We start from the raw sequence: 8,246 nt of genomic DNA, 5'->3' as shown, positions 1-8,246 counted from the left end.
GAGCTTGTTGTTTTCTCCAAGTTTGAAACTCTATGACAATAATTTTATCTTAAGGTCTTAAGCTTGAAACTCTACAACAATAATTTTATCTTAATCTTGTTGTTTTCTCCAAGTTTGAAACTCTATGATGATAATTTTATCTTAAGTATTTTCTATATCAAAGCACAAAATGGTCTTAATATAAAAGCTGAGCATTATTATTATCTCTATATAATGGCTCCTCAGAGGTATGTCTCCTCTCAATCATCAGGTAGTCAAGCCACCAAGGGAAAAAATTAAGTTCCCTCTCCATAGTACTGCAGTCATACCATGAATCTCGATACATGGAAGATGGTCCACCCCTAATAGTCCAATCATGGCATTACATTGCTATCTTTTCCAATTACCTTGCTCGTGGTGGCTTCACAATACACCTACAGATATAAAAGTAGCAAAAATTATGTTGGAAATTAATGACAATGATACCATTACTCAAAGAGAAAGTATATCATAGGAGATGGGAATGACTTTTTCACACTCTTATCTTACCTAAATACCAATTGATGCATTGTTGTTGGCAATTGTGGTTTCTTTTCAAGAGGTGATGAGCTATTCATCTTAGGTTCAATGTCATGAAATGCCAACAAAAGCCACCTCCCACTTTGAGAGAGTCTTATGAGTCCAAAATTAATGAAATATGTGTTGTTAATAGACTCTCATCCTTAGGAGGTTAGAGGAGTAGTTTGGACATGTCTGTCCATGTGGACTCCATGCATGCAGAGAATTATGTAGAAGGAGGTGGAGGTGAGTCACCCTTAGTAGACTCTAGAGGTGGTGATGAGGGTCAACCTCCATGGTTTTAGAGAGAGCACATGACTCTTGGCTACTCCACCAAGTCAAGAATGGGAGGATTGGGTGCCGGTGACCATGAGGAGAGGCGGCTTTCATCAATCGGTTTACCAGACATCTTACGATGTTTTGAGCAGATGATTTTGTGTGAGAGAGTTGTAATAGTGTGTTGTGTGAGCCTTTGTGGCTATCCTTGATGCATTGTAATGAGCAATAAGCCCATTAAGGAGACACTCTAGTTATTAGTGATTTGAAGAGTCTTTTTTGTGAATTCATGAGTTGATCTTCATCTCCATTTTTAGTCAATTCATAAACCCCAATTTCAATTTCATTAATATTCGATAGTAGATTAATTTGCATTGCATGCAACACTAAATTAAGACATATAGCCAATAGTGGTATCAGAGCCCGTTTGTTGACAAATTCTCCTTGTGATAACAACTATTATGGTGCATGCATGTCTAGGGTGTACGTATGAAACATTCAAAATCCAACCTCAAATAGGATCTCTTCAACCTTCAAATGAACAAGTATAAAACATTGGGGGTGTTTCTAAACTGCATGCAACTCTTTTGAGGCAATTGAGTGATCTAGGAGTGTAGGTTCAAGATGAAGATAAGAAGGCTATTTTGCTTAGAAGTCTACCTACAAGGCAATATGGTGTAATTGTTCAAATCTTGAGGCTTGATGATGGCATGGATTTCTTGGACTACGTGGAAATGCTCCCAAGTGAGAGAAATGTAGTAGTCTAACATGGTTTGACAATAGGATGTATGCAACCAAAATGATTAGAAGAAGAAATCAGCATGAGATATATGAAAGTGTAACTATTGTGACAAGGAAGGGCATATAGAAAAGTTTTGCTATACGAAGCAACGTGATGAGGTGCTAAAACCAATCAAGGATAAGGAAATGGCAATGGAAGATCAACGGACAAGTGATGTCACGATGCTGGCCAAGGTTAATCATTTCAGTGATGAGGATTGTGCTCTTTGTGAGTAGTTGATGTTTGGTGTAGAGCTCTTTGTGAGTCGCTCTATGTTAGCTTCTTTGTGAGCACTTGTACGCACGCGTTTGTTTCGTCTTACATAGTATTATCTTCTTACTCGTGAAAAAAGGGATTCTTTCAAAGATTCTCCTAGAGTCCTCATTTCGAGGTTACAATTCTAAACTTACATGATATATTGCTAAAGATGCAAGATGCAAAATGAAGGTGTCCCATTTTCCAAAAAATATATACAATGTGTAACAATCCTCAAGCTCTATCCTAAACTCATCCACAATATGCCAAAGTCTACTTAATGACATTCCATTCTACCACTTTCTTGTATGCTCTATCCTAGTGCAATTTAAATATTCCTTGGCACCCCTCCTAATGCTCCCTCATCTCTAGCTTTAGAGACTCCTTTGCTCAACATGGTACCTTGGTATTTGTCAACTTCCTCCTACATTGCCTCCCACTTGTTTCCGTACTTTATAAAACCTTCATGCTCTAGTCCCCTTCCTTTGCCTCCTACCTCTTGCTTCTATACAATAACTACAACAACCTTCTGCCTCATCTACTACATCCCCTCACTTTTTCCATGGCATCCATCCATTTGCTCTCAAGGTTTAATTTCTTCATGTACCCTATTGTGCTTGATTTTGTTGATCGTCAAAATTTTTTATCTAGTGCTAGCTCATGATTTCGAATTAGGTTAATAACAACCATCTACTCACTTCCTCGCAACCCATAAAGGACATCCCTTCAGCATCCCACAACTCATACCACAACTTGTACCCACCAAGTTCATTAAAGCCTTGACCTTTTTCCCTCAAAATTCTTGTATTGGTTGGCATTGACTTAGCTCATGACCTCTATCAAGCATCTACCAAAATAGGTAGTAGTTTTTGTCAACTCAAAAAAACATATTTGCCATGCTTAGGAGAGAGAAGCCCATCTACATCATGGATCCTTGGCTATTATGGCATTTTCCATAATAACAAGTATGTTTTAGCAACTCAAAGGACTAGCTTTGACCATGCTTAGAGAGACATGGGTGGGTCCTTTGCTACTTGTGTGTCTGGCTCCCTTAGGCCCTTCCTAGGTGACTCATTCTGAAGGATTGGCCCAAGCAAGAAAATTTTCGTACTTGGATTGACATGCAAGAACCCTCGTCCATTATGTATGTCTCGTTGGCAACATTTCCATGCTCTTTTTAGTGCATATTAAAGAACTAATCAGGCCTCAAAGCCAGCAAGACAATGAGCAACCTTTCTTGTGGGTTATTCATATCGATTTGATTGAAGCTTCTCCAATTGATGCCATTTGACTCACCTCCCTGCACCATCCTAGCACGGCCTTTAGTGGCTATGCCACCTTGTTTATTCAAAAGTTGTAGAGTAGTATAATGAGTGACCCATATCCTAAAGGCCATTACCACCTGTTTTATTTTTCCAAGCTCTATCTCACCCCTTACATCACCCTTGTATTCTGATTTCTTTGGAAAGTACCAAGACAACAAGTTTCTTGATTTTTTCAAAGTCCAAGATATTTTGAACAAGGATGTAACCACTAAGAAGGACAGAAGAGGGGTAAATGGTAGGAAAGAAAAGCAAGTGAGGGTGAGTACTACATAGTGTGATGCCCTTTCATAAAGAAGAAAAAGCTGCCAAGTTCCAAAGAGTTCATGAAAAAAAAGGGTTTAAGTGAATTGCAAAGAGATACAATTTGACTTGGAAAAAAGAAGAGATTGTAAAACCTTTCAAATCTTACTCTTGTCTTTTAACGGACCCCTTGAAGAAGAACAAGCTAGCAAGACATTGTGGCCTTGCTTGTAATGAAAGCGAGAGTTGTTGAGCTACCATTGAATGCTTTTAAAGTAGGTCACCTTGACCCAAAAGTAAAGGAATAGAGGGCACCCTCCAAGATTAATATTAAAAAAAAATGACCCACTCTCGATAGACCGCAAAAAATCTGGAGGTACGTCACGGAGGAAAAACAGGATTTAAGTGAAATTACAAAAAAGATCTATTTGGAGTAGGAGAAATATGCAGGGGTGAAGTGCAAAACGTTCCATTTTGACTTGAAGGAAAACAGCTGGAGACAGCAGTTTTCCACAGGAGCGCGCAGCTTTCTTTTTCCTAGTCCTCAAGCGAAATCCCTCATCTCCTCCTCCTCCCAGATGCTTCTGAATTAGCTCAATATGCCTGTCCTGAGGTCCGTTGCCCACCTTATCCATCTGTGCTCTCCTAGCCACTCTTTCTAATTAGCTCTCGTTTTTGCAACCTCTATAGACCCTCACAGATGGACCTCGCCGCCTATTCCACAGAATCAAAAATTTCTCTACCCGCCTCTTTGAGGTTTGTTCTCTTGTTGAACAAAATTCTTACACTCCGGTCTATGGGCCAGGATGGCACCCTCAACCGTCCGTTTGCTGAGATTCTTGATTTCAAGGCTCGTGCCAGAAAAAAACCTGTTCATGGTGTGTCTTCCACGGATGTTAGCATAGATAAAGAAACAGGCGTGTGGGTTCGGATTTACGTTCCCCACATAACGATCAAAGAGCCCTTTCCTCAGGCTGGTACAACAGCAGAGAGCCTGCCAGTTATCCTCTACTTCCACGGGGGAGGATTCGCCCTTCTGAGTGCCGATTCCGCATTCTACAATACGTTTTGCAGGAAATTATGTAGAACGTGCAAGGCTGTGGTGATATCAGTCCACTACAGAAGGTCGCCTGAGCACCGGTATCCCATTGCTTATGACGATTGTTTTTTGGCCTTAGAATGGCTTAAAGATGAGGGTCAGAAGCACCTTCCCTCTCATGCGGACATATCTCGCTGCTTTCTGATGGGAGACAGCGCCGGAGGAAACATAGTGCATCATGTTGCATGTATGGCAGCTGCAAGGGATTTGAGCCCACTGAAGTTGAGTGGCAATGTGCTGTTGTTTCCATTTTTCGGAGGAGAAGAGAGGACGCCTGCAGAGATCAGGCTGAGAAAGGGACCATTAGCAACGCTGAAGGGAGCGGATTGGTGTTGGAGGGCGTATTTGCCAGAGGGTGCAGGCAGGGACCATCCTGCAGCGAACGTGACGGGGCCGAACGCAGTGGATCTATGTGATGTACAGTTTCCACCGAGCATGGTGGTGATAGCTGGGCATGATCTGCTGAAAGATTGGCAGTTGCGCTATGTGGAGAAACTCAAGAAGGATGGGAAGGAGGTGCAACTGGAGTATTACGAAGATGGCATCCATTCGTTTCACGTGTTTCCGCAGTTGGAGCGGGCAACCGACCTGCTAGCCAAGATACATGGGTTTATCACACCAAAGCATCAAAAAACTTAGCAGACTAGAATGGGCTTTTGAGCTCTATGGCTATGAGCCTTGGGTCGGTTTTGGGGGTTTGTTTTGGATACGCAAAGTGGTTTTTGGGGGTTGATCTTGAACTCAGATAGACATCAAGGGTTTAAATCTTGGTCTTTTTGGTTTGGTCTTAGATTGATGAAGTGTTTTTTCTTTTGGTTTGTTAATAATGGTATTTTTGTTAGCCCTTAGAGGTAATGTTATAGTGACGCTGAAAGTCTTTTATGAATTCCCACGAGTAATTTTGGAAAGATTAATTAAGTTGTACGTTTCGAATTGCTATTCACCTTACAAAAACTACCTTTTAATAGCCCACCTCCCTTTAAATAACCGTTTGCTTTCTCTTGTGCATCTAGGTCTTGCTTTACTAAGAGGTAGTGTCAGTCTACATGCAACAACCAACAGGTTATGTTGAACTAGGAAAGGAGAATAAGGTGCTATCTTAAGCAAAGTTTGTATAGCTTAAAGCAAGCACCCATAAGTTGGTACAGCAGAGTCGACTGATTTAGGATACAGGAAGTCCAATGCAGATCATACTCTCTACTTCAAAATTCAAGAGGTAGACATTACTATTGCACTTTTGTACGTAGATGTTCTCATTGTGACCGGAAGCAAGGATAGCTTTATCTATCTGCAAAGTTCGACATGAAAGATCTTGGACTTATGCACTATTGTCTTGATATTGGGTTCTGGAGAAATTCAGATAGCACATTTATGAGACAGCTCAAATATGTTTACAATCTCCTAAAGAATTTTCATATGGCAGATTATAAGATTGCAACCATGCCCATGGAAGAGAGTTTGAAACTTACTAAAGATTCAAAAAAGCCTACAATCAATGACAGGTACTACAAGAAGCTCATCGGATCTCTTATATATCTGACTATCACACAGCCAGATATCTGTTATGCAGTAATTCACTTGCAGAGTTTATGGCAAATCCAAAACAATCTCACTGGAATGCAGCCAAAAGAGTATTGAGATACATAAGAGGTACAAGACAATTTGGAATAGAATACAGAGGAAGTCATCCACGGTTGCATGGATATTGTGACAGTGACTATACAGGAGATCATGAGACCAGGAGATCCACACACTGATATGCATTTTTCTTTGGTCAAGGTGCTATATCATGGTTGTCAAACAAACAGCCAGATGTTTCTTTGTCTCCGAATGAAGCAAAATATAGAGAACTCACTACAAGTGCATGTGATCCTATATGGCTCAAAAGACTTTTGTCAGGGAAAAAATTAGGGGCAAATTTTAGCCCAAGGGCTAATTTAGAGGCTTTCCCAAGTTGGTTGGTCTAATATTTAGAGGTTTAAATTTGATAAATTAGCCCAAAAATAAAGGTGGGCTAATTTTTAGAGCCTCAAATTTAATAAATTTGTCCTAAAAGTGGTAGCAGGGCTAATATTTATAACTCTATATGGGAAAAGATTCGCCCATTGAACTACACTAGCATAATCTTGTTCCCATCTTATTTTTTACCCTGGTCAGAAACATATTACTTTGATGAGTCAAAGCCAATAATAATATACTGTGATAATCAATCGGCTCAAGAATTGGCCAAGAATCCAGTATATCACTCCAAGAAAAAGCACATTGATGTCAGAGAGCACTTCATCAGAGAAAGAGTGTTACTTGGTGACATTACATTGCAACATTGTGATAGCAAAGAGAATGTTGCAGACTTCTCTACCAAACCACTCGGTAAAGAGCTTTTCGAGAAACACCGACTAGCTCTTGGTTTGACGCAGAGGAAGTACACTCCTATTAAAGGAGTGTGATGGAATGTAATGTTCATTCCTTCTTCAATTCCCCAGAATCATCATCTTGAGGGAAGGCCTACTTCATGATGTTGATATTGAGGGAAGGTGTTGAGAGTTCATGCTCAACATCATGTGATCATATGTGCATAGCACTAACCCAATAGAGTGCTATAAAGGAAAGGGTTAGATGCCCTTACCCTAACCCTAAATGTGTTTGTATATCTTCTACATTTTCAACTAAATCTAGTGTACATTTAGTCATTTGTGGTGTGCTCTCTAGCTATGCTCTCTCTTCTCATCTCCACTCTTCTCCTCTCCCCTATTCATATTTTGTCCAATGGTGTTTAATGATTGTGTGCATATTTCACACACTTACATTATTTACATGAAACCATTATATAATTTGAGGAGGGTGCTGCATATCCCATGGTTGTAGTTGGCTTGGCCATGTAGTCTAAGAGATTTAGGCAAGCTTTAGGGAGTGCTAGAGAGGGACATAGATCATGCTTGAAGCTTAAGGATAGCTTCTCTGATGTTTGAGATGAGAATATTCTCCATGATATCCAAGATGATGGTATGGATGACATGATGGATGTAATTATTCGATGCATGACATCACATATACATGTGATGTCTGAGTCTGAGAGCATCATGTGGGAGTTGCAATCGACACCCTTGTATAATGGTATTCGTATGTCAAAACTACATGCTTGCCTTTCCATCCTAAATTTGCAAGTAACATACAATTAGTCAGATACCAATGTCTCGGCTTTATTGAGGTTAGTGCATCTATATTGATATCACATGCTTAAAGTTTGTTGCATATATGAATTACAATAGGTTGCTCTAAAAGATATTACCTGATCAAAATACCATGCCCACATTAAGGAATTAAAAATTACATATTATATTTTTCCATGAGCATGACGATTGGGTTACTTGTCTAGAGTGTGGAACACATTGTTATAGCTAGGGATTTCAATGTAAGGGCACCTAATAAAGGCCTTTAGACACTTTTTGATCATTTGCAAGAATATAATATATTTTTCTAGTGCAAGTCCATAGTAAAGTTGATGGCATGGCATGCTACACATCACTCCACTAATGATAATTTGAGGATTCCTTTAGATTGTGGTGCTTGGAAGCACATAGATAAACATGTGGCTAGACTTTGGAAAGGATCCACATAACTTACATCTTGGGCTTGTGATGGATAGCATTGATACTTTTGGGTTATGCTTGATGCCTTGGTCAACATAGCCCATAGTTTTTGTGAATTACAAAATCCCACCATGGCTCACAAT

The 8,246-nt window shown here is 39.9% G+C and overlaps 1 pseudogene; it reads left to right on the top strand.

Moving 5' to 3' along the window:
• The first annotated feature begins 3,903 nt into the window (after positions 1 to 3,903).
• Positions 3,904 to 5,303, top strand: LOC147902101 (putative carboxylesterase 18 pseudogene; annotated as a pseudogene).
• Positions 5,304 to 8,246: the final 2,943 nt, after the last annotated feature.

Source organism: Dipteris shenzhenensis, chromosome 5 (assembly GCF_047967505.1).
Source record: "Dipteris shenzhenensis isolate YYH24624 ecotype China chromosome 5, Dip_SZ_1.0, whole genome shotgun sequence".
Lineage (NCBI taxonomy): Eukaryota > Viridiplantae > Streptophyta > Polypodiopsida > Gleicheniales > Dipteridaceae > Dipteris > Dipteris shenzhenensis.
Note: the sequence above shows the minus strand (reverse complement) of the source record. Positions and strands in the feature narration are given on the sequence as shown.